Genomic DNA, 25,579 nt, shown 5'->3' on the forward strand with positions numbered 1-25,579 from the left:
GTGTGTCGCTTTTTTTCTCTTTTCGTTGATAGCTTTGAAGATATGTTCTGATTGTGGTGAGAGTGGAGCACGACTGTCTCTGTGGCGCCATTGGCTAGCGCGATCAGCTGTTAACCGAAAGGTTGGAGGTTCGAGCCCACCCGGTGGTGGTGCGGCGCTTTTTCTTCTTTGGGCTGATAGCTGCGAAGAAATGTTCTGACGGTGGTGAGAGTGGAGCACGAATGTCTCTGTGGCACAATTGGCTAGCGCTATCGGCTGTTAACCGAAAGGTTGGAGGTTCGAGCCCTCCCGGGAGTGGTGTGTCGCTTTTTTTCTTTGGGCTGATAGCTTTAAAGATATGTTCTGATGTTGGCTAGAGTGGAGCAGGACAGTCTCAGTGGCGCAATTGGCTAGCGCGTTCGGCCGTTAACCGAAAGATTAAAGGTTCGAGCACACCCGGTGGTGGTGCGGGCTTTTTTCTATGGGCTGATAGCTTTGAAGATATGTACTGATGGTGGTGAGAGTGAAGCAGGACTGTCTCCGTGGCGCAGTTGGCTAGCGCTGTCGACTGTTAACCGAAAGGTTGGAGGTTCGAGCCCACCCGGTGGTGGTGCGGCGCTTTTTTTCTTTGGGCTGATAGCTTTGAAGATATGTTCTGATGGTGGTGAGAGTAGAGCAGGACTGTCTCCGTGGCGCAATTGGCTAGCGCGGTCGGCTGTTAACCGAAAGCTTGGAGTTTCGAGCCCACTCGGGGACGGTGTGTCGCTTTTTTTTTCTTTGCGCTGATAGCTTTGAAGATATGTTCTGATGGTGGTGAGAGTGGAGCAGGACTGTCTCAGTGGCGCAATTGGCTAGCGCGATCGGCTGTTAACCGAAAGCTTGGAGTTTCGAGCCCACCCGGTATTGGTGCGGCACTTTTTTTTCTTTGAGCTGATAGCTTTGAAGATATGTTCTGATGGTGGTGAGAGTAGAGCAGGACTGTCTCCGTGGCGCAATTGGCTAGCGCGATCGGCTGTTAACCGAAAAGTTGGAGTTTCGAGCCCACCCGGGGACAGTGTGTCGCTTTTTTTTCTTTGCGCTGATTGCTTTGAAGATATGTTCTAATGGTGGTTAGAGTGGAGCACGACTGTCTCCGTGACGCAATTGGCTATCGCGATCGGCTGTTAACAGAAAGGATGGAGGTTCGAGCCCGGCCGGGGGTGGTGCGGCGCTTTTTTTTCTTTGGGCTGATAGCTTTGAAGATATGTTCTGATGTTGGTGAGAGTGGAGCACGACTGTCTGCATGGCGCAATTGGCGAGCGAGATCGGCTGTTAACCTAAAGGTTGGAGGTTAGAGCCCACCCGGTGGTAGTGCGGCACTTTTTTTTTCTTTGGGCTGATAGCTTTGAAGATATGTTCTGATGGTGGTGAGAGTGGAGCATGACTGTCTCCGTGGCGCAATTGGCTAGCGTGATCGGCTGTTAACCGAAAGCTTGGAGTTTCGAGCCCACCCGGGGACGGTGTGTCGCTTTTTTTTCTTTCCGGTGATAGCTTTGAAGATATGTTCTGATGGTGGTGAAAGTGGAGCACGACTGTCTCCGTGGCGCAATTGGCTAGCGCGATCGGCTGTTAGACGGAAGGTTGGAGGTTCGAGCCCACCCGGAGTGGTGCGGCGCTTTTTTTCTTTGGACTGATAGCTTTGAAGATATGTTCTGATGGTGGTGAGAGTATAGCAGGACTGTCTCCGTGGCGCGATTGGCTGGCGCGATCGGCTGTTAACCGAAAGGTTGGAGGTTTGAGCCAACCCGGGGACGGTGTGTCGCTTTTTTTTTCCCTGACAGCTTTGAAGATATGTTCTGATGGTGGTGAGAGTGGAGCACGACTGTCACCGTGGCACAATTGGCTAGCGCAATCTGCTGTTGACCGAAAGTTGCAGGTTCGAGCCCACCCGGTGGTGGTGCGGCGCTTCTTTTTCTTTGGGCTGATAGCTGTGAAGAAATGTTCGGACGGTGGTGAGAGTGGAGCACGACCTTCTCCGTGGCACAGTTGGCTAGCGCAATTTGCAGTTAACCAAAAATTTGGAGGTTGGAGCCCACCCGGTGGTGGTGCGGCACTTTTTTTTCTTTGGGCTGATAGCTTTGAAGATATGTTCTGATGGTATTGAGAATATAGCAGGACTGTCTCCGTGGCGCAATTTGCTAGCGCGATCGGCTGTTATCCGAAAGGTTGGAGGTTCGAGCCCACCCGGTGGTGGTGTGGGCTTATTTTTCTATGGGCTGATAGCTTTAGAGATATGTTCTTATGGTGGTGAGAGTGAAGCAGGACTGTCTCCGTGGCGCAATTGGCTAGCGCGATCGACTGTTAACCAAAAGGTTTGAGGTTCGAGCCCACCCGGTGTTGGTGCGGCGCTTTTTTTCTTTGGGCTGATAGCTTTGAAGATATGTTCTGATGGTGGTGAGAGTGGAGCAGGACTGTCTCCGTGGCTAGCGCGATCGGCTGTTAACCGAAAGGTTGGAGTTTCGAGCCCAATCGGGGACGGTGTGTCGCTTTTTTTTCTTTGCGCTGATAGCTTTGAAGATATGTTCTGATGGTGGAGAGAGTGGAGCAGGACTGTCTCCGTGGCGCAATTGGCTAGCGCGATCGGCTGTAACTGAAAGCTTGGAGTTTCGAGCCCACCCGGTAGTGGTGCGGCGCTTTTTTTTCTTTGAGCTGATAGCTTTGAAGATATGTTCTGATGGTGTTGAGAGTAGAGCAGGACTGTCTCCGTGGCGCAATTGGCTAGCGCGATCGGCTGTTAACCGAAAAGTTGGAGTTTCGAGACCACCCGGGGACGGTGTGTCGCTTTTTTTTCTTTGCGCTGATTGCTTTGAAGATATGTTCTAATGGTGGTGAGAGTGGAGCACGACTGTCTCCGTGACGCAATGGGCTATCGCGATCGGCTGTTAACAGAAAGGATGGAGGTTCGAGCCCGGCCGGGAGTGGTGCGGCGCTTTTTTTTCTTTGGGCTGATAGCTTTGAAGATATGTTCTGATGTTGGTGAGAGTGGAGCACGACTGTCTCCATGGCGCAATTGGCGAGCGCGATCGGCTGTTAACCGAAAGGTTGGAGGTTAGAGCCCACCCGGTGGTAGTGCGGCGCTTTTTTTTTCTTTGGGCTGATAGCTTTGAAGATATGTTCTGATGGTGGTGAGAGTGGAGCATGACTGTTTCCGTGGCGCAATCGGCTAGCGTGATCGGCTGTTAACCGAAAGCTTGGAGTTTCGAGCCCACCCGGGGACAGTGTGTCGCTTTTTTTTCTTTGCGGTGATAGCTTTGAAGATATGTTCTGATGGTGGTGAAAGTGGAGCACGACTGTCTCCGTGGCGCAATTGGCTAGCGCGATCGGCTGTTAGACGAAAGGTTGGAGGTTCGAGCCCACCCGGAGTGGTGCGGCGCTTTTTTTCTTTGGACTGATAGCTTTGAAGATATGTTCTGATGGTGGTGAGAGTATAGCAGGACTGTCTCCGTGGCGCAATTGGCTAGCGCGATCGGCTGTTAACCGAGAGGTTGGAGGTTTGAGCCCACCCGGGGACGGTGTGTCGCTTTTTTTTCTTTTCGCTGATAGCTTTGAAGATATGTTCTGATGGTGGTGAGAGTGGAGCACGACTGTCTCTGTGGCGCCATTGGCTAGCGCGATCGGCTGTTAACCGAAAGGTTGGAGGTTCGAGCCCACCCGGTGGTGGTGCGGCGCTTTTTTTTCTTTGGGCTGATAGCTCCGAAGAAATGTTCTGACGGTGGTGAGAGTGGAGCACGACTGTCTCTGTGGCGCAATTGGCTAGCGCTATCGGCTGTTAACCGAAAGGTTGGAGGTTCGAGCCCTCCCGGGAGTGGTGTGTTGCTTTTTTTTCTTTGGGCTGATAGCTTTAAAGATATGTTCTGATGTTGGCTAGAGTGGAGCAGGACAGTCTCCGTGGCGCAATTGGCTAGCGCGTTCGGCCGTTAACCGAATGGTTAAAGGTTCGAGCACACCCAGTGGTGGTGGGGGCTTTTTTCTATGGGCTGATAGCTTTGAAGATATGTACTGATGGTGGTGAGAGTGAAGCAGGACTGTCTCCGTGGCGCAGTTGGCTAGCGCGATCGACTGTTAACCGAAAGGTTGGAGGTTCGAGCCCACCCGGTGGTGGTGCGGCGCTTTTTTTCTTTGGGCTGATAGCTTTGAAGATATGTTCTGATGGTGGTGAGAGTGGAGCAGGACTGTCTCCGTGGCGCAATTGGCTAGCGCGATCGGCTGTTAACCGAAAGCTTGGAGTTTCGAGCCCACCCGGTAGTGGCGCGGCGCTTTTTTTCTTTGAGCTGATAGCCTTGAAGATATGTTCTGATGGTGGTGAGAGTGGAGCAGGACTGTCTCCGTGGCGCAATTGGCTAGCGCGATTGGCTGTTAACCGAAAGGTTGGAGTTTCGAGCCCACCCGGGGACGGTGTGTCGCTTTTTTTTCTTTGCGCTGATAGCTTTGAAGATATGTTCTGATGGTGGTGAGAGTGGGGCACGACTGTCTCCGTGGTGCAATTGGCTAGCGCGATCGGCTGTTAACAGAAAGTATGGAGGTTCGAGCCCACCCGGGGGTGGTGCGCCGCTTTTTTTTCTTTGGGCTGATAGCTTTGAAGATATGTTCTGATGTTAGTGAGAGTGGAGCACGACTGTCTCCATGGCGCAATTGGCGAGCGCGATCGGCTGTTAACCGAAAGGTTTGAGGTTCGAGCCCACCCGGTGGTAGTGCGGCGCTTTTTTTTCTTTGGGCTGATAGCTTTGAAGATATGTTCTGATGGTGGTGAGAGTGGAGCAGGACTGTCTCCGTTGCGCAATTGGCTAGCGTGATCGGCTGTTAACCAAAAGCTTGGAGTTTCGAGCCCACTGGGGACGGTGTGTCGCTTTTTTTGCGCTGATAGCTTTGAAGATATGTTCTGATCGTGGTGAAAGTGGAGCCTCACTGTCTCCGTGGCGCAATTGGCTAGCGCGATCGGCTGTTAACAGAAAGTTTGGAGGTTTGAGCCCACCCGGGGGTGGTGCGCCGCTTTTTTTTCTTTGGGCTGGTAGCTTTGAAGATATGTTCTGATGGTGGTGAAAGTGGAGCCTCACTCTCTGCGTGGCGCAATTGGCTAGCGCGATCGGCTGTTAGACGAAAGGTTGGAGGTTCGAGCCCACCTGGAGTGGTGCGGCGCTTTTTTTCTTTGGACTGATAGCTTTGAAGGTATGTTCTGATGGTGGTGAGAGTATAGGAGGACTGTCTCCGTGGCGCAATTGGCTAGCGCGATCGGCTGTTAACCGAAAGCTTGGAGTTTCGAGCCCACCCGGTAGTGGCGCGGCGCTTTTTTTTCTTTGAGCTGATAGCTTTGAAGATATGTTCTGATGGTGGTGAGAGTGGAGCAGGACTGTCTCCGTGGCGCAATTGGCTAGCGCGATCGGCTGTTAACCGAAAGGTTGGAGTTTCGAGCCCACCCGGGGATGGTGTGTCGTTTTTTTTTCTTTTCACTGATAGCTTTGAAGATATGTTCTGATGGTGGTAAGAGTGGAGCACGAGTGTCTCTGTGGCGCAATTGGCTAGCGCGATCTGCTGTTGACTGAAAGCTTGGAGTTTCGAGCCCACCCGGTAATGGCGCGGCGCTTTTTTTTCTTTGAGCTGATAGCTTTGAAGATATGTTCTGATGGTGGTGAGAGTAAAGCAGGACATCTCCGTGGCGCAATTGGCTAGCGCGATCAGCTGTTAACCGAAAAGTTGGAGTTTCGGGACCACCCGGGGACGGTGTGTCGCTTTTTTTTTTCTTTGCGCTGATTGCTTTGAAGATATGTTCTGATGTTGGTGAGAGTGGAGCACGACTGTCTCCATGGCGCAATTGGCGAGCGCGATCGGCTGTTAACCGAAAGGTTGGAGGTTAGGGCCCACCCGGTGGTAGTGCGGCGCTTTTTTTTTTCTTTGGGCTGATAGCTTTGAAGATATGTTCTGATGGTGGTGAGAGTGGAACATGACTGTTTCCGTGGCGCAATCGGCTAGCGTGATCGGCTGTTAACCGAAAGCTTGGAGTTTCGAGCCCACCCGGGGACAGTGTGTCGCTTTTTTTTCTTTGCGGTGATAGCTTTGAAGATATGTTCTGATGGTGGTGAAAGTGGAGCACGACTGTCTCCGTGGCGCAATTGGCTAGCGCGATCGGCTGTTAGACGAAAGTTTGGAGGTTCGCGCCCACCCGGAGTGGTGCGGCGCTTTTTTTCTTTGGACTGATAGCTTTGAAGATATGTTCTGATGGTGGTGAGAGTATAGCAGGACTGTCTCCGTGGCGCAATTGGCTAGCGCGATCGGCTGTTAACCGAGAGGTTGGAGGTTTGAGCCCACCCGGGGACGGTGTGTCGCTTTTTTTTTCTTTTCGCTGATAGCTTTGAAGATATGTTCTGATGGTGGTGAGAGTGGAGCACGACTGTCTCTGTGGCGCCATTGGCTAGCACGATCGGCTGTTAACCGAAAGGTTGGAGGTTCGAGCCCACCCGGTGGTGGTGCGGCGCTTTTTTTTCTTTGAGCTGATAGCTCCGAAGAAATGTTCTGACGGTGGTGAGTGTGGAGCACGACTGTCTCTGTGGCGCAATTGGCTAGCGCTATCGGCTGTTAACCGAAAGGTTGGAGGTTCGAGCCCTCCCGGGAGTGGTGTGTTGCTTTTTCTTCTTTGGGCTGATAGCTTTAAAGATATGTTCTGATGTTGGCTAGAGTGGAGCAGGACAGTCTCCGTGGCGCAATTGGCTAGCGCGTTCGGCCGTTAACCGAAAGGTTAAAGGTTCGAGCACACCCGGTGGTGGTGCGGGCTTTTTTCTATGGGCTGATAGCTTTGAAGATATGTACTGATGGTGGTGAGAGTGAAGCAGGACTGTCTCCGTGGCGCAGTTGGCTAGCGCGATCGACTGTTAACCGAAAGGTTGGAGGTTCGAGCCCACCCGGTGGTGGTGCGGCGCTTTTTTTTCTTTGGGCTGATAGCTTTGAAGATATGTTCTGATGGTGGTGAGAGTGGAGCAGGACTGTCTCCGTGGCGCAATTGGCTAGCGCGATCGGCTGTTAACCGAAAGCTTGGAGTTTCGAGCCCACCCGGTAGTGGCGCGGCGCTTTTTTTCTTTGAGCTGATAGCTTTGAAGATATGTTCTGGTGGTGGTGAGAGTGGAGCAGGACTGTCTCCGTGGCGCAATTGGCTAGCGCGATCGGCTGTTAACCGAAAGGTTGGACTTTCGAGCCCACCCGGGGACGGTGTGTCGCTTTTTTTTTCTTTGCGCTGATAGCTTTGAAGATATGTTCTGATGGTGGTGAGAGTGGGGCACGACTGTCTCCGTGGCGCAATTGGCTAGCGCGATCGGCTGTTAACAGAAAGTATGGAGGTTCGAGCCTACCCGGGGGTGGTGCGCCGCTTTTTTTTCTTTGAGCTGATAGCTTTGAAGATATGTTCTGATGTTAGTGAGAGTGGAGCACGACTGTCTCCATGGCGCAATTGGCGAGCGCGATCGGCTGTTAACCGAAAGGTTGGAGGTTCGAGCCCACCCGGTGGTAGTGCGGCGCTTTTTTTTCTTTGGGCTGCTAGCTTTGAAGATGTTCTGATGGTGGTGAGAGTGGAGCAGGACTGTCTCCGTGGCGCAATTGGCTAGCGCGATCGGCTGTTAACTGAAAGCTTGGAGTTTCGAGCCCACCCAGTAGTGGTGCGGCGCTTTTTTTTCTTTGAGCTGATAGCTTTGAAGATATGTTCTGATGGTGGTGAGAGTAGAGCAGGACTGTCTCCGTGGCGCAATTGGCTAGCGGGATCGGCTGTTAACCGAAAAGTTGGAGTTTCGAGCCCACCCGGGGACGGTGTGTCGCTTTTTTTTCTTTGCGCTGATTGATTAGAAGATATGTTCTAATGGTGGTGAGAGTGGAGCACGACTGTCTCCGTGACGCAATTGGCTATCGCGATCGGCTGTTAGCCGAAAGGTTGGAGGTTCGAGCCCTCCTGGGAGTGGTGTGTTGCTTTTTTCTTTGCGCTGATAACTTTAGAGACATGTTCTCACAGTGGCCAGATCTGAGCACGACTGTCTCCGTGGCGCAATTGGCCAGCACGTTCGGCTGTTAACCGAAAATTTATAGGTTTGAGCCCTCCCGGGAGTGTTGCATTGCTTTTTTCTTTGCGCTGATAGCTTTGAAGATATGTTCTAATGGTGGTGAGAGTGGAGCACGACTGTCTCCGTGGCCCAATTGGCTAGCGCGATCCGCTGTTAACGTAAAGTTTGGAGGTTCGAGCCCACCAGGTGTTGGTGCGGCGCTTTTTTTTCTTTGGGCTGATAGCTCTGAAGAAATGTTCTGACTGCGGTGAGCGTGGAGCACGACTGTGGTGGTGGTGGTAGTGGTTAGAAGATGAGAAAAGGCACCTAATTTCTGCAACCCGGTCGGGAGCACGGCGCAGTGCCTGCGGGGAAGGGAAAAAGGGAGAAAAGTGGAAAGAAGAGGAAAGATTAATTAAGCAGTGGAGCGGTCATCATCAACAGAAGCAGCAGTCCAGAAGCAAAGGTAGGGGTGGCAAGGGCCCCATCCTCAGCGGTAGGACGACTGTCTCCGTGGCGCCATTGGCTAGCGCGATCGGCTGTTAACTGAAAAGTTGGAGGTTCGAGCCCACCCGGTGGTGGTGCGGCGCTTTTTTTCTTTGGGCTGATAGCTCCGAAGAAATGTTCTGATGGTGGTGACAGTGGAGCACGACTGTCTCCGTGGCGCAATTGGACAGCGCAATCGGCTGTTAACCGAAAGGTTGGAGGTTCGAGCCTTCCCGGGAGTGGTGTGTTGCTTTTTTTTCTTTGGGCTGATAGCTTTAAAGATATGTTCTGATGGTGGCTAGAGTGGAGCAGGACTGTCTCCGTGGCGCAATTGGCTAGCGCGTTCGGCCGTTAACCGAAAGGTTGGAGGTTCGAGCCCTCCCGGGAGTGGTGTGTTGCTTTTTTTTCTTTGGGCTGATAGCTTTAAAGATATGTTCTGATGTTGGCTAGAGTGGAGCAGGACAGTCTCCGTGGCGCAATTGGCTAGCGCGTTCGGCCGTTAACCGAATGGATAAAGGTTCGAGCACACCCAGTGGTGGTGGGGGCTTTTTTCTATGGGCTGATAGCTTTGAAGATATGTACTGATGGTGGTGAGAGTGAAGCAGGACTGTCTCCGTGGCGCAGTTGGCTAGCGCGATCGACTGTTAACCGAAAGGTTGGAGGTTCGAGCCCACCCGGTGGTGGTGCGGCGCTTTTTTTCTTTGGGCTGATAGCTTTGAAGATATGTTCTGATGGTGGTGAGAGTGGAGCAGGACTGTCTCCGTGGCGCAATTGGCTAGCGCGATCGGCTGTTAACCGAAAGGTTGGAGTTTCGAGCCCACCCGGGGACGGTGTGTCGCTTTTTTTTCTTTGCGCTGATAGCTTTGAAGATATGTTCTGATGGTGGTGAGAGTGGGGCACGACTGTCTCCGTGGCGCAATTGGCTAGCGCGATCGGCTGTTAACAGAAAGTATGGAGGTTCGAGCCCACCCGGGGGTGGTGCGCCGCTTTTTTTTCTTTGGGCTGATAGCTTTGAAGATATGTTCTGATGTTAGTGAGAGTGGAGCACGACTGTCTCCATGGCGCAATTGGCGAGCGCGATCGGCTGTTAACCGAAAGGTTGGAGGTTCGAGCCCACCCGGTGGTAGTGCGGCGCTTTTTTTTCTTTGGGCTGATAGCTTTGAAGATGTGTTCTGATGGTGGTGAGAGTGGAGCAGGACTGTCTCCGTTGCGCAATTGGCTAGCGTGATCGGCTGTTAACCAAAAGCTTGGAGTTTCGAGCCCACTGGGGACGGTGTGTCGCTTTTTTTTGCGCTGATAGCTTTGAAGATATGTTCTGATCGTGGTGAAAGTGGAGCCTCACTGTCTCCGTGGCGCAATTGGCTAGCGCGATCGGCTGTTAACAGAAAGTTTGGAGGTTTGAGCCCACCCGGGGGTGGTGCGCCGCTTTTTTTTCTTTGGGCTGGTAGCTTTGAAGATATGTTCTGATGGTGGTGAAAGTGGAGCCTCACTCTCTGCGTGGCGCAATTGGCTAGCGCGATCGGCTGTTAGACGAAAGGTTGGAGGTTCGAGCCCACCTGGAGTGGTGCGGCGCTTTTTTTCTTTGGACTGATAGCTTTGAAGGTATGTTCTGATGGTGGTGAGAGTATAGGAGGACTGTCTCCGTGGCGCAATTGGCTAGCGCGATCGGCTGTTAACCGAAAGCTTGGAGTTTCGAGCCCACCCGGTAGTGGCGCGGCGCTTTTTTTTCTTTGAGCTGATAGCTTTGAAGATATGTTCTGATGGTGGTGAGAGTGGAGCAGGACTGTCTCCGTGGCGCAATTGGCTAGCGCGATCGGCTGTTAACCGAAAGGTTGGAGTTTCGGGCCCACCCGGGGACGGTGTGTCGCTTTTTTTTTCTTTTCACTGATAGCTTTGAAGATATGTTCTGATGGTGGTGAGAGTGGAGCACGAGTGTCTCTGTGGCGCAATTGGCTAGCGCGATCTGCTGTTGACTGAAAGCTTGGAGTTTCGAGCCCACCCGGTAGTGGCGCGGCGCTTTTTTTTCTTTGAGCTGATAGCTTTGAAGATATGTTCTGATGGTGGTGAGAGTAAAGCAGGACCGTCTCCGTGGCGCAATTGGCTAGCGCGATCAGCTGTTAACCGAAAAGTTGGAGTTTCGGGACCACCCGGGGACGGTGTGTCGCTTTTTTTTTCTTTGCGCTGATTGCTTTGAAGATATGTTCTGATGTTGGTGAGGGTGGAGCACGACTGTCTCCATGGCGCAATTGGCGAGCGCGATCGGCTGTTAACCGAAAGGTTGGAGGTTAGGGCCCACCCGGTGGTAGTGCGGCGCTTTTTTTTTCTTTGGGCTGATAGCTTTGAAGATATGTTCTGATGGTGGTGAGAGTGGAGCATGACTGTTTCCGTGGCGCAATCGGCTAGCGTGATCGGCTGTTAACCGAAAGCTTGGAGTTTCGAGCCCACCCGGGGACAGTGTGTCGCTTTTTTTTCTTTGCGGTGATAGCTTTGAAGATATGTTCTGATGGTGGTGAAAGTGGAGCACGACTGTCTCCGTGGCGCAATTGGCTAGCGCGATCGGCTGTTAGACGAAAGTTTGGAGGTTCGCGCCCACCCGGAGTGGTGCGGCGCTTTTTTTCTTTGGACTGATAGCTTTGAAGATATGTTCTGATGGTGGTGAGAGTATAGCAGGACTGTCTCCGTGGCGCAATTGGCTAGCGCGATCGGCTGTTAACCGAGAGGTTGGAGGTTTGAGCCCACCCGGGGACGGTGTGTCGCTTTTTTTTTCTTTTCGCTGATAGCTTTGAAGATATGTTCTGATGGTGGTGAGAGTGGAGCACGACTGTCTCTGTGGCGCCATTGGCTAGCACGATCGGCCGTTAACCGAAAGGTTGGAGGTTCGAGCACACCCGGTGGTGGTGCGGGCTTTTTTCTATGGGCCGATAGCTTTGAAGATATGTACTGATGGTGGTGAGAGTGAAGCAGGACTGTCTCCGTGGCGCAGTTGGCTAGCGCGATCGACTGTTAACCGAAAGGTTGGAGGTTCGAGCACACCCGGGGGTGGTGCGGCGCTTTTTTTTCTTTGGGCTGATAGCTTAAGATATGTTCTGATGGTGGTGAGAGTGGAGCAGGACTGTCTCGGTGGCGCAATTGGCTAGCGCGATCGGCTGTTAACCGAAAGCTTGGAGTTTCGAGCCCACCCGGTAGTGGCGCGGCGCTTTTTTTCTTTGAGCTGATAGCTTTGAAGATATGTTCTGATGTTGGTGAGAGTGGAGCAGGACTGTCTCCGTGGCGCAATTGGCTAGCGCGATCGGCTGTTAACCGAAAGGTTGGACTTTCGAGCCCACCCGGGGACGGTGTGTCGCTTTTTTTTTCTTTGCGCTGATAGCTTTGAAGATATGTTCTGATGGTGGTGAGAGTGGGGCACGACTGTCTCCGTGGCGCAATTGGCTAGCGCGATCGGCTGTTAACAGAAAGTATGGAGGTTCGAGCCTACCCGGGGGTGGTGCGCCGCTTTTTTTTCTTTGAGCTGATAGCTTTGAAGATATGTTCTGATGTTAGTGAGAGTGGAGCACGACTGTCTCCATGGCGCAATTGGCGAGCGCGATCGGCTGTTAACCGAAAGGTTGGAGGTTCGAGCCCACCCGGTGGTAGTGCGGCGCTTTTTTTTCTTTGGGCTGATAGCTTTGAAGATATGTTCTGATGGTGGTGAGAGTGGAGCAGGACTGTCTCCGTGGCGCAATTGGCTAGCGCGATCGGCTGTTAACTGAAAGCTTGGAGTTTCGAGCCCACCCGGTAGTGGTGCGGCGCTTTTTTTTCTTTGAGCTGATAGCTTTGAAGATATGTTCTGATGGTGGTGAGAGTACAGCAGGACTGTCTCCGTGGCGCAATTGGCTAGCGGGATCGGCTGTTAACCGAAAAGTTGGAGTTTCGAGCCCACCCGGGGACGGTGTGTCGCTTTTTTTTCTTTGCGCTGATTGCTTAGAAGATATGTTCTAATGGTGGTGAGAGTGGAGCACGACTGTCTCCGTGACGCAATTGGCTATCGCGATCGGCTGTTAGCCGAAAGGTTGAAGGTTCGAGCCCTCCTGGGAGTGGTGTGTTGCTTTTTTCTTTGCGCTGATAACTTTAGAGACATGTTCTCACAATGGCCAGATCTGAGCACGACTGTCTCCGTGGCGCAATTGGCCAGCACGTTCGGCTGTTAACCGAAAATTTGGAGGTTTGAGCCCTCCCGGGAGTGTTGCGTTGCTTTTTTCTTTGCGCTGATAGCTTTGAAGATATGTTCTAATGGTGGTGAGAGTGGAGCACGACTGTCTCCGTGGCCCAATTGGCTAGCGCGATCCGCTGTTAACGTAAAGTTTGGAGGTTCGAGCCCACCAGGTGTTGGTGCGGCGCTTTTTTTTTCTTTGGGCTGATAGCTCTGAAGAAATGTTCTGACTGTGGTGAGCGTGGAGCACGACTGTGGTGGTGGTGGTAGTGGTTAGAAGATGAGAAAAGGCACCTAATTTCTGCAACCCGGTCGGGAGCACGGCGCAGTGCCTGCGGGGAAGGGAAAAAGGGAGAAAAGTGGAAAGAAGAGGAAAGATTAATTAAGCAGTGGAGCGGTCATCATCAACAGAAGCAGCAGTCCAGAAGCAAAGGTAGGGGTGGCAAGGGCCCCATCCTCAGCGGTAGGACGACTGTCTCCGTGGCGCCATTGGCTAGCGCGATCGGCTGTTAACTGAAAGGTTGGAGGTTCGAGCCCACCCGGTGGTGGTGCGGCGCTTTTTTTCTTTGGGCTGATAGCTCCGAAGAAATGTGCTGATGGTGGCGACAGTGGAGCACGACTGTCTCCGTGGCGCAATTGGACAGCGCAATCGGCTGTTAAACGAAAGGTTGGAGGTTCGAGCCCTCCCGGGAGTGGTGTGTTGCTTTTTTTTCTTTGGGCTGATAGCTTTAAAGATATGTTCTGATGGTGGCTAGAGTGGAGCAGGACTGTCTCCGTGGCGCAATTGGCTAGCGCGTTCGGCCGTTAACCGAAAGGTTGGAGGTTCGAGCACACCCGGTGGTGGTGCGGGCTTTTTTCTATGGGCTAATAGCTTTGAAGATATGTTCTGATGGTGGTGAGAGTGAAGCAGGACTGTCTCCGTGGCGCAATTGGCTAGCGCGATCGACTGTTAACCGAAAGGTTGGAGGTCCGAGCCCACCCGGTGGTGGTGCGGTGCTTTTTTTTGGGCTGATAGCTTTGAAGATATGTTCTGATGGTGGTGAGAGTGGAGCAGGACTGTCTCCGTGGCGCAATTGGCTAGCGCGATCGGCTGTTAACTCAAAGCTTGGAGTTTCGAGCCCACCCGGTAGTGGTGCGGTGCTTTTTTTTCTTTGAGCTGATAGCTTTGAAGATATGTTCTGATGGTGGTGAGAGTAGAGCAGGACTGTCTCCGTGGCGCAATTGGCTAGCGCGATCGGCTGTTAACCAAAAAGTTGGAGTTTCGAGCCCACCCGAGAACTGTGTGTCGCTTTTTCTTTCTTTGCGTTGATTGCTTTGAAGATATGTTCTAATGGTGGTGAGAGTGGAGCACGACTGTCTCCGTGACGCAATTGGCTATCGCGATCGGCTGTTAACAGAAAGGATGGAGGTTCGAGCCCAGCCGGGGGTGGTGCAGCGCTTTTTTTTCTTTGGGCTGATAGCTTTGAAGATATGTTCTGATGTTGGTGAGAGTGGAGCACGACTGTCTCCATGGCGCAATTGGCGAGCGCGATCGGCTGTTAACCGAAAGGTTGGAGGTAAGAGCCCACCCGGTGGTAGTGCGGCGCTTTTTTTTCTTTGGGCTGATAGCTTTGAAGATATGTTCTGATGGTGGTGAGAGTGGAGCACGTCTGTCTCTGTGGCGCAAATGGCTAGCGCGATCTGCTGTTGACTGAAAGGTTGGAGGTTCGAGCCCACCTGGGGGTGGTGCGGCGCTTCTTTTTTTTGGGCTGATAGCTCTGAAGAAATGTCCTGGCGGTGGTGAGAGTGGAGCACGACTGTCTCCGTGGCGCAGTTGGCTAGCGCGATCGGCTGTTAACTCAAAGCTTGGAGTTTCGAGCACACCCGGTGGTGGTGCGGGCTTTTTTCTATGGGCTGATAGCTTTGAAGATATGTTCTGATGGTGGTGAGAGTAGAGCAGGACTGTCTCCGTGGCGCAATTGGCTAGCGGGATCGGCTGTTAACCGAAAAGTTGGAGTTTCGAGCCCACCCGGGGACGGTGTGTCGCTTTTTTTTCTTTGCGCTGATAGCTTAGAAGATATGTTCTAATGGTGGTGAGAGTGGAGCACGACTGTCTCCGTGACGCAATTGGCTATCGCGATCGGCTGTTAGCCGAAAGGTTGGAGGTTCGAGCCCTCCTGGGAGTGGTGTGTTGCTTTTTTCTTTGCGCTGATAACTTTAGAGACATGTTCTCACAGTGGCCAGATCTGAGCACGACTGTCTCCGTGGCGCAATTGGCCAGCACGTTCGGCTGTTAACCGAAAATTTATAGGTTTGAGCCCTCCCGGGAGTGTTGCATTGCTTTTTTCTTTGCGCTGATAGCTTTGAAGATATGTTCTAATGGTGGTGAGAGTGGAGCACGACTGTCTCCGTGGCCCAATTGGCTAGCGCGATCCGCTGTTAACGTAAAGTTTGGAGGTTCGAGCCCACCAGGTGTTGGTGCGGCGCTTTTTTTCTTTGGGCTGATAGCTCTGAAGAAATGTTCTGACTGTGGTGAGCGTGGAGCACGACTGTGGTGGTGGTGGTAGTAGTTAGAAGATGAGAAAAGGCACCTAATTTCTGCAACCCGGTCGGGAGCACGGCGCAGTGCCTGCGGGGAAGGGAAAAAGGGAGAAAAGTGGAAAGAAGAGGAAAGATTAATTAAGCAGTGGAGCGGTCATCATCAACAGAAGCAGCAGTCCAGAAGCAAAGGTAGGGGTGGCAAGGGCCCCATCCTCAGCGGTAGGACGACTGTCTCCGTGGCGCCATTGGCTAGCGCGATCGGCTGTTAACTGAAAGGTTGGAGGTTCGAGCCCACCCGGTGGTGGTGCGGCGCTTTTTTTCTTTGGGCTGATAGCTCCGAAGAAATGTTCTGATGGTGGTGACAGTGGAGCACGACTGTCTCCGTGGCGCAATTGGACAGCGCAATCGGCTGTTAACCGAAAGGTTGGAGGTTCGAGCCTTCCCGGGAGTGGTGTGTTGCTTTTATTTCTTTGGGCTGATAGCTTTAAAGATATGTTCTGATGTTGGCTAGAGTGGAGCAGGACTGTCTCCGTTGCGCAATTGGCTAGCGTGATCGGCTGTTAACCAAAAGCTTGGAGTTTCCAGCCCACTGGGGACGGTGTGTCGCTTTTTTTTGCGCTGATAGCTTTGAAGATATGTTCTGATCGTGGTGAAAGTGGAGCCTCACTGTCTCCGTGGCGCAATTGGCTAGCGCGATCGGCTGTTAACAGAAAGTTTGGAGGTTTGAGCCCACCCGGGGGTGGTGCGCCGCTTTTTTTTCTTTGGGCTGGTAGCTTTGAAGATATGTTCTGATGGTGGTGAAAGTGGAGCCTCACTCTCTGCGTGGCGCAATTGGCTAGCGCGATCGGCTGTTAGACGAAAGGTTGGAGGTTCGAGCCCACCCGGTAGTGGCGCGGCGCTTTTTTTTCTTTGAGCTGATAGCTTTGAAGATATGTTCTGATGGTGGTGAGAGTGGAGCAGGACTGTCTCCGTGGCGCAATTGGCTAGCGCGATCGGCTGTTAACCGAAAGGTTGGAGTTTCGAGCCCACCCGGGGACGGTGTGTCGCTTTTTTTTCTTTTCACTGATAGCTTTGAAGATATGTTCTGATGGTGGTGAGAGTGGAGCACGAGTGTCTCTGTGGCGCAATTGGCTAGCGCGATCTGCTGTTGACTGAAAGCTTGGAGTTTCGAGCCCACCCGGTAGTGGCGCGGCGCTTTTTTTTCTTTGAGCTGATAGCTTTGAAGATATGTTCTGATGGTGGTGAGAGTAAAGCAGGACCGTCTCCGTGGCGCAATTGGCTAGCGCGATCAGCTGTTAACCGAAAAGTTGGAGTTTCGGGACCACCCGGGGACGGTGTGTCGCTTTTTTTTTCTTTGCGCTGATTGCTTTGAAGATATGTTCTGATGTTGGTGAGAGTGGAGCACGACTGTCTCCATGGCGCAATTGGCGAGCGCGATCGGCTGTTAACCGAAAGGTTGGAGGTTAGGGCCCACCCGGTGGTAGTGCGGCGCTTTTTTTTTCTTTGGGCTGATAGCTTTGAAGATATGTTCTGATGGTGGTGAGAGTGGAGCATGACTGTTTCCGTGGCGCAATCGGCTAGCGTGATCGGCTGTTAACCGAAAGCTTGGAGTTTCGAGCCCACCCGGGGACAGTGTGTCGCTTTTTTTTCTTTGCGGTGATAGCTTTGAAGATATGTTCTGATGGTGGTGAAAGTGGAGCACGACTGTCTCCGTGGCGCAATTGGCTAGCGCGATCGGCTGTTAGACGAAAGTTTGGAGGTTCGCGCCCACCCGGAGTGGTGCGGCGCTTTTTTTCTTTGGACTGATAGCTTTGAAGATATGTTCTGATGGTGGTGAGAGTATAGCAGGACTGTCTCCGTGGCGCAATTGGCTAGCGCGATCGGCTGTTAACCGAGAGGTTGGAGGTTTGAGCCCACCCGGGGACGGTGTGTCGCTTTTTTTTTCTTTTCGCTGATAGCTTTGAAGATATGTTCTGATGGTGGTGAGAGTGGAGCACGACTGTCTCTGTGGCGCCATTCGCTAGCACGATCGGCTGTTAACCGAAAGGTTGGAGGTTCGAGCCCACCCGGTGGTGGTGCGGCGCTTTTTTTTCTTTGAGCTGATAGCTCCGAAGAAATGTTCTGACGGTGGTGAGTGTGGAGCACGACTGTCTCTGTGGCGCAATTGGCTAGCGCTATCGGCTGTTAACCGAAAGGTTGGAGGTTCGAGCCCTCCCGGGAGTGGTGTGTTGCTTTTTCTTCTTTGGGCTGATAGCTTTAAAGATATGTTCTGATGTTGGCTAGAGTGGAGCAGGACAGTCTCCGTGGCGCAATTGGCTAGCGCGTTCGGCCGTTAACCGAAAGGTTAAAGGTTCGAGCACACCCGGTGGTGGTGCGGGCTTTTTTCTATGGGCCGATAGCTTTGAAGATATGTACTGATGGTGGTGAGAGTGAAGCAGGACTGTCTCCGTGGCGCAGTTGGCTAGCGCGATCGACTGTTAACCGAAAGGTTGGAGGTTCGAGCCCACCCGGTGGTGGTGCGGCGCTTTTTTTTCTTTGGGCTGATAGCTTTGAAGATATGTTCTGATGGTGGTGAGAGTGGAGCAGGACTGTCTCCGTGGCGCAATTGGCTAGCGCGATCGGCTGTTAACCGAAAGCTTGGAGTTTCGAGCCCACCCGGTAGTGGCGCGGCGCTTTTTTTTCTTTGAGCTGATAGCTTTGAAGATATGTTCTGATGTTGGTGAGAGTGGAGCAGGACTGTCTCCGTGGCGCAATTGGCTAGCGCGATCGGCTGTTAACCGAAAGGTTGGACTTTCGAGCCCACCCCTGGACGGTGTGTCGCTTTTTTTTTCTTTGCGCTGATAGCTTTGAAGATATGTTCTGATGGTGGTGAGAGTGGGGCACGACTGTCTCCGTGGCGCAATTGGCTAGCGCGATCGGCTGTTAACAGAAAGTATGGAGGTTCGAGCCTACCCGGGGGTGGTGCGCCGCTTTTTTTTCTTTGAGCTGATAGCTTTGAAGATATGTTCTGATGGTGGTGAGAGTGGAGCAGGACTGTCTCCGTGGCGCAATTGGCGAGCGCGATCGGCTGTTAACCGAAAGGTTGGAGGTTCGAGCCCACCCGGTGGTAGTGCGGCGCTTTTTTTTCTTTGGGCTGATAGCTTTGAAGATATGTTCTGATGGTGGTGAGAGTGGAGCAGGACTGTCTCCGTGGCGCAATTGGCTAGCGCGATCGGCTGTTAACTGAAAGCTTGGAGTTTCGAGCCCACCCGGTAGTGGTGCGGCGCTTTTTTTTCTTTGAGCTGATAGCTTTGAAGATATGTTCTGATGGTGGTGAGAGTACAGCAGGACTGTCTCCGTGGCGCAATTGGCTAGCGGGATCGGCTGTTAACCGAAAAGTTGGAGTTTCGAGCCCACCCGGGGACGGTGTGTCGCTTTTTTTTCTTTGCGCTGATTGCTTAGAAGATATGTTCTAATGGTGGTGAGAGTGGAGCACGACTGTCTCCGTGACGCAATTGGCTATCGCGATCGGCTGTTAGCCGAAAGGTTGGAGGTTCGAGCCCTCCTGGGAGTGGTGTGTTGCTTTTTTCTTTGCGCTGATAACTTTAGAGACATGTTCTCACAGTGGCCAGATCTGAGCACGACTGTCTCCGTGGCGCAATTGGCCAGCACGTTCGGCTGTTAACCGAAAATTTATAGGTTTGAGCCCTCCCGGGAGTGTTGCATTGCTTTTTTCTTTGCGCTGATAGCTTTGAAGATATGTTCTAATGGTGGTGAGAGTGGAGCACGACTGTCTCCGTGGCCCAATTGGCTAGCGCGATCCGCTGTTAACGTAAAGTTTGGAGGTTCGAGCCCACCAGGTGTTGGTGCGGCGCTTTTTTTTCTTTGGGCTGATAGCTCTGAAGAAATGTTCTGACTGTGGTGAGCGTGGAGCACGACTGTGGTGGTGGTGGTAGTGGTTAGAAGATGAGAAAAGGCACCTAATTTCTGCAACCCGGTCGGGAGCACGGCGCAGTGCCTGCGGGGAAGGGAAAAAGGGAGAAAAGTGGAAAGAAGAGGAAAGATTAATTAAGCAGTGGAGCGGTCATCATCAACAGAAGCAGCAGTCCAGAAGCAAAGGTAGGGGTGGCAAGGGCCCCATCCTCAGCGGTAGGACGACTGTCTCCGTGGCGCCATTGGCTAGCGCGATCGGCTGTTAACTGAAAGGTTGGAGGTTCGAGCCCACCCGGTGGTGGTGCGGCGCTTTTTTTCTTTGGGCTGATAGCTCCGAAGAAATGTTCTGATGGTGGTGACAGTGGAGCACGACTGTCTCCGTGGCGCAATTGGACAGCGCAATCGGCTGTTAACCGAAAGGTTGGAGGTTCGAGCCTTCCCGGGAGTGGTGTGTTGCTTTTTTTTCTTTGGGCTGATAGATTTAAAGATATGTTCTGATGGTGGCTAGAGTGGAGCAGGACTGTCTCCGTGGCGCAATTGGCTAGCGCGTTCGGCCGTTAACCGAAAGGTTGGAGGTTCGAGCCCTCCCGGGAGTGGTGTGTTGCTTTTTTTTCTTTGGGCTGATAGCTTTAAAGATATGTTCTGATGTTGGCTAGAGTGGAGCAGGACAGTCTCCGTGGCGCAATTGGCTAGCGCGTTCGGCCGTTAACCGAATGGTTAAAGGTTCGAGCACACCCAGTGGTGGTGGGGGCTTTTTTCTATGGGCTGATAGCTTTGAAGATATGTACTGATGGTGGTGAGAGTGAAGCAGGACTGTCTCCGTGGCGCAGTTGGCTAGCGCGATCGACTGTTAACCGAAAGGTTGGAGGTTCGAGCCCACCCGGTGGTGGTGCGGCGCTTTTTTTCTTTGGGCTGATAGCTTTGAAGATATGTTCTGATGGTGGTGAGAGTGGAGCAGGACTGTCTCCGTGGCGCAATTGGCTAGCGCGATCGGCTGTTAACCGAAAGGTTGGAGTTTCGAGCCCACCCGGGGACGGTGTGTCGCTTTTTTTTCTTTGCGCTGATAGCTTTGAAGATATGTTCTGATGGTGGTGAGAGTGGGGCACGACTGTCTCCGTGGCGCAATTGGCTAGCGCGATCGGCTGTTAACAGAAAGTATGGAGGTTCGAGCCCACCCGGGGGTGGTGCGCCGCTTTTTTTTCTTTGGGCTGATAGCTTTGAAGATATGTTCTGATGTTAGTGAGAGTGGAGCACGACTGTCTCCATGGCGCAATTGGCGAGCGCGATCGGCTGTTAACCGAAAGGTTGGAGGTTCGAGCCCACCCGGTGGTAGTGCGGCGCTTTTTTTTCTTTGGGCTGATAGCTTTGAAGATATGTTCTGATGGTGGTGAGAGTGGAGCAGGACTGTCTCCGTTGCGCAATTGGCTAGCGTGATCGGCTGTTAACCAAAAGCTTGGAGTTTCGAGCCCACTGGGGACGGTGTGTCGCTTTTTTTTGCGCTGATAGCTTTGAAGATATGTTCTGATCGTGGTGAAAGTGGAGCCTCACTGTCTCCGTGGCGCAATTGGCTAGCGCGATCGGCTGTTAACAGAAAGTTTGGAGGTTTGAGCCCACCCGGGGGTGGTGCGCCGCTTTTTTTTCTTTGGGCTGGTAGCTTTGAAGATATGTTCTGATGGTGGTGAAAGTGGAGCCTCACTCTCTGCGTGGCGCAATTGGCTAGCGCGATCGGCTGTTAGACGAAAGGTTGGAGGTTCGAGCCCACCTGGAGTGGTGCGGCGCTTTTTTCTTTGGACTGATAGCTTTGAAGGTATGTTCTGATGGTGGTGAGAGTATAGGAGGACTGTCTCCGTGGCGCAATTGGCTAGCGCGATCGGCTGTTAACCGAAAGCTTGGAGTTTCGAGCCCACCCGGTAGTGGCGCGGCGCTTTTTTTTCTTTGAGCTGATAGCTTTGAAGATATGTTCTGATGGTGGTGAGAGTGGAGCAGGACTGTCTCCGTGGCGCAATTGGCTAGCGCGATCGGCTGTTAACCGAAAGGTTGGAGTTTCGAGCCCACCCGGGGACGGTGTGTCGCTTTTTTTTCTTTTCACTGATAGCTTTGAAGATATGTTCTGATGGTGGTGAGAGTGGAGCACGAGTGTCTCTGTGGCGCAATTGGCTAGCGCGATCTGCTGTTGACTGAAAGCTTGGAGTTTCGAGCCCACCCGGTAGTGGCGCGGCGCTTTTTTTTCTTTGAGCTGATAGCTTTGAAGATATGTTCTGATGGTGGTGAGAGTAAAGCAGGACCGTCTCCGTGGCGCAATTGGCTAGCGCGATCAGCTGTTAACCGAAAAGTTGGAGTTTCGGGACCACCCGGGGACGGTGTGTCGCTTTTTTTTTCTTTGCGCTGATTGCTTTGAAGATATGTTCTGATGTTGGTGAGAGTGGAGCACGACTGTCTCCATGGCGCAATTGGCGAGCGCGATCGGCTGTTAACCGAAAGGTTGGAGGTTAGGGCCCACCCGGTGGTAGTGCGGCGCTTTTTTTTTCTTTGGGCTGATAGCTTTGAAGATATGTTCTGATGGTGGTGAGAGTGGAGCATGACTGTTTCCGTGGCGCAATCGGCTAGCGTGATCGGCTGTTAACCGAAAGCTTGGAGTTTCGAGCCCACCCGGGGACAGTGTGTCGCTTTTTTTTCTTTGCGGTGATAGCTTTGAAGATATGTTCTGATGGTGGTGAAAGTGGAGCACGACTGTCTCCGTGGCGCAATTGGCTAGCGCGATCGGCTGTTAGACGAAAGTTTGGAGGTTCGCGCCCACCCGGAGTGGTGCGGCGCTTTTTTTCTTTGGACTGATAGCTTTGAAGATATGTTCTGATGGTGGTGAGAGTATAGCAGGACTGTCTCCGTGGCGCAATTGGCTAGCGCGATCGGCTGTTAACCGAGAGGTTGGAGGTTTGAGCCCACCCGGGGACGGTGTGTCGCTTTTTTTTTTCTTTTCGCTGATAGCTTTGAAGATATGTTCTGATGGTGGTGAGAGTGGAGCACGACTTTCTCTGTGGCGCCATTGGCTAGCACGATCGGCTGTTAACCGAAAGGTTGGAGGTTCGAGCCCACCCGGTGGTGGTGCGGCGCTTTTTTTTCTTTGAGCTGATAGCTCCGAAGAAATGTTCTGACGGTGGTGAGTGTGGAGCACGACTGTCTCTGTGGCGCAATTGGCTAGCGCTATCGGCTGTTAACCGAAAGGTTGGAGGTTCGAGCCCTCCCGGGAGTGGTGTGTTGCTTTTTCTTCTTTGGGCTGATAGCTTTAAAGATATGTTCTGATGTTGGCTAGAGTGGAGCAGGACAGTCTCCGTGGCGCAATTGGCTAGCGCGTTCGGCCGTTAACCGAAAGGTTAAAGGTTCGAGCACACCCGGTGGTGGTGCGGGCTTTTTTCTATGGGCCGATAGCTTTGAAGATATGTACTGATGGTGGTGAGAGTGAAGCAGGACTGTCTCCGTGGCGCAGTTGGCTAGCGCGATCGACTGTTAACCGAAAGGTTGGAGGTTCGAGCCCACCCGGTGGTGGTGCGGCGCTTTTTTTTCTTTGGGCTGATAGCTTTGAAGATATGTTCTGATGGTGGTGAGAGTGGAGCAGGACTGTCTCCGTGGCGCAATTGGCTAGCGCGATCGGCTGTTAACCGAAAGCTTGGAGTTTCGAGCCCACCCGGTAGTGGCGCGGCGCTTTTTTTTCTTTGAGCTGATAGCTTTGAAGATATGTTCTGATGTTGGTGAGAGTGGAGCAGGACTGTCTCCGTGGCGCAATTGGCTAGCGCGATCGGCTGTTAACCGAAAGGTTGGACTTTCGAGCCCACCCGGGGACGGTGTGTCGCTTTTTTTTTCTTTGCGCTGATAGCTTTGAAAATATGTTCTGATGGTGGTGAGAGTGGGGCACGACTGTCTCCGTGGCGCAATTGGCTAGCGCGATCGGCTGTTAACAGAAAGTATGGAGGTTCGAGCCTACCCGGGGGTGGTGCGCCGCTTTTTTTTCTTTGAGCTGATAGCTTTGAAGATATGTTCTGATGTTAGTGAGAGTGGAGCACGACTGTCTCCATGGCGCAATTGGCGAGCGCGATCGGCTGTTAACCGAAAGGTTGGAGGTTCGAGCCCACCCGGTGGTAGTGCGGCGCTTTTTTTTTCTTTGGGCTGATAGCTTTGAAGATATGTTCTGATGGTGGTGAGAGTGGAGCAGGACTGTCTCCGTGGCGCAATTGGCTAGCGCGATCGGCTGTTAACTGAAAGCTTGGAGTTTCGAGCCCACCCGGTAGTGGTGCGGCGCTTTTTTTCTTTGAGCTGATAGCTTTGAAGATATGTTCTGATGGTGGTGAGAGTACAGCAGGACTGTCTCCGTGGCGCAATTGGCTAGCGGGATCGGCTGTTAACCGAAAAGTTGGAGTTTCGAGCCCACCCGGGGACGGTGTGTCGCTTTTTTTTCTTTGCGCTGATTGCTTAGAAGATATGTTCTAATGGTGGTGAGAGTGGAGCACGACTGTCTCCGTGACGCAATTGGCTATCGCGATCGGCTGTTAGCCGAAAGGTTGAAGGTTCGAGCCCTCCTGGGAGTGGTGTGTTGCTTTTTTCTTTGCGCTGATAACTTTAGAGACATGTTCTCACAATGGCCAGATCTGAGCACGACTGTCTCCGTGGCGCAATTGGCCAGCACGTTCGGCTGTTAACCGAAAATTTGGAGGTTTGAGCCCTCCCGGGAGTGTTGCGTTGCTTTTTTCTTTGCGCTGATAGCTTTGAAGATATGTTCTAATGGTGGTGAGAGTGGAGCACGACTGTGTCCGTGGCCCAATTGGCTAGCGCGATCCGCTGTTAACGTAAAGTTTGGAGGTTCGAGCCCACCAGGTGTTGGTGCGGCGCTTTTTTTTCTTTGGGCTGATAGCTCTGAAGAAATGTTCTGACTGTGGTGAGCCTGGAGCACGACTGTGGTGGTGGTGGTAGTGGTTAGAAGATGAGAAAAGGCACCTAATTTCTGCAACCCGGTCGGGAGCACGGCGCAGTGCCTGCGGGGAAGGGAAAAAGGGAGAAAAGTGGAAAGAAGAGGAAAGATTAATTAAGCAGTGGAGCGGTCATCATCAACAGAAGCAGCAGTCCAGAAGCAAAGGTAGGGGTGGCAAGGGCCCCATCCTCAGCGGTAGGACGACTGTCTCCGTGGCGCCATTGGCTAGCGCGATCGGCTGTTAACTGAAAGGTTGGAGGTTCGAGCCCACCCGGTGGTGGTGCGGCGCTTTTTTTCTTTGGGCTGATAGCTCCGAAGAAATGTGCTGATGGTGGTGACAGTGGAGCACGACTGTCTCCGTGGCGCAATTGGACAGCGCAATCGGCTGTTAACCGAAAGGTTGGAGGTTCGAGCCCTCCCGGGAGTGGTGTGTTGCTTTTTTTTGTTTGGGCTGATAGCTTTAAAGATATGTTCTGATGGTGGCTAGAGTGGAGCAGGACTGTCTCCGTGGCGCAATTGGCTAGCGCGTTCGGCCGTTAACCGAAAGGTTGGAGGTTCGAGCACACCCGGTGGTGGTGCGGGCTTTTTTCTATGGGCTAATAGCTTTGAAGATATGTTCTGATGGTGGTGAGAGTGAAGCAGGACTGTCTCCGTGGCGCAATTGGCTAGCGCGATCGACTGTTAACCGAAAGGTTGGAGGTCCGAGCCCACCCGGTGGTGGTGCGGTGCTTTTTTTTTGGGCTGATAGCTTTGAAGATATGTTCTGATGGTGGTGAGAGTGGAGCAGGACTGTCTCCGTGGCGCAATTGGCTAGCGCGATCGGCTGTTAACTCAAAGCTTGGAGTTTCGAGCCCACCCGGTAGTGGTGCGGTGCTTTTTTTTCTTTGAGCTGATAGCTTTGAAGATATGTTCTGATGGTGGTGAGAGTAGAGCAGGACTGTCTCCGTGGCGCAATTGGCTAGCGCGATCGGCTGTTAACCAAAAAGTTGGAGTTTCGAGCCCACCCGAGAACGGTGTGTCGCTTTTTCTTTCTTTGCGCTGATTGCTTTGAAGATATGTTCTAATGGTGGTGAGAGTGGAGCACGACTGTCTCCGTGACGCAATTGGCTATCGCGATCGGCTGTTAACAGAAAGGATGGAGGTTCGAGCCCAGCCGGGGGTGGTGCAGCGCTTTTTTTTCTTTGGGCTGATAGCTTTGAAGATATGTTCTGATGTTGGTGAGAGTGGAGCACGACTGTCTCCATGGCGCAATTGGCGAGCGCGATCGGCTGTTAACCGAAAGGTTGGAGGTAAGAGCCCACCCGGTGGTAGTGCGGCGCTTTTTTTTCTTTGGGCTGATAGCTTTGAAGATATGTTCTGATGGTGGTGAGAGTGGAGCAGGACTGTCTCCGTGGCGCAATTGGCTAGCGCGATCGGCTGTTAACCGAAAGGTTGGAGTTTCGAGCCCTCCCGGGAGTGGTGTGTTGCTTTTTTTTTCTT

General features: G+C 52.6%; 7 non-coding genes across 7 annotated transcripts; all 7 read left to right on the forward strand.

Annotated features, from left to right (window-relative positions):
- Positions 1 to 3,456: 3,456 nt before the first annotated feature.
- Positions 3,457 to 3,530, forward strand: TRNAN-GUU (transfer RNA asparagine (anticodon GUU)). Its single transcript has one exon. It is a non-coding gene; the product is annotated as a tRNA-Asn (tRNA).
- A 2,726-nt stretch (positions 3,531 to 6,256) lies between these two features.
- TRNAN-GUU (transfer RNA asparagine (anticodon GUU)) lies at positions 6,257 to 6,330 on the forward strand. Its single transcript has one exon. It is a non-coding gene; the product is annotated as a tRNA-Asn (tRNA).
- A 2,502-nt stretch (positions 6,331 to 8,832) lies between these two features.
- On the forward strand, positions 8,833 to 8,909 carry TRNAN-GUU (transfer RNA asparagine (anticodon GUU)). Its single transcript has one exon. It is a non-coding gene; the product is annotated as a tRNA-Asn (tRNA).
- Positions 8,910 to 11,193: 2,284 nt separating this feature from the next.
- TRNAN-GUU (transfer RNA asparagine (anticodon GUU)) lies at positions 11,194 to 11,267 on the forward strand. Its single transcript has one exon. It is a non-coding gene; the product is annotated as a tRNA-Asn (tRNA).
- A 5,813-nt stretch (positions 11,268 to 17,080) lies between these two features.
- Positions 17,081 to 17,154, forward strand: TRNAN-GUU (transfer RNA asparagine (anticodon GUU)). Its single transcript has one exon. It is a non-coding gene; the product is annotated as a tRNA-Asn (tRNA).
- Positions 17,155 to 19,659: 2,505 nt separating this feature from the next.
- On the forward strand, positions 19,660 to 19,736 carry TRNAN-GUU (transfer RNA asparagine (anticodon GUU)). The gene has a single exon. It is a non-coding gene; the product is annotated as a tRNA-Asn (tRNA).
- A 2,282-nt stretch (positions 19,737 to 22,018) lies between these two features.
- TRNAN-GUU (transfer RNA asparagine (anticodon GUU)) lies at positions 22,019 to 22,092 on the forward strand. The gene has a single exon. It is a non-coding gene; the product is annotated as a tRNA-Asn (tRNA).
- Positions 22,093 to 25,579: the final 3,487 nt, after the last annotated feature.

Source organism: Rhipicephalus microplus, unplaced genomic scaffold (genome assembly GCF_043290135.1).
Source record: "Rhipicephalus microplus isolate Deutch F79 unplaced genomic scaffold, USDA_Rmic scaffold_26, whole genome shotgun sequence".
Classification (NCBI taxonomy): Eukaryota; Metazoa; Arthropoda; class Arachnida; order Ixodida; family Ixodidae; genus Rhipicephalus; species Rhipicephalus microplus.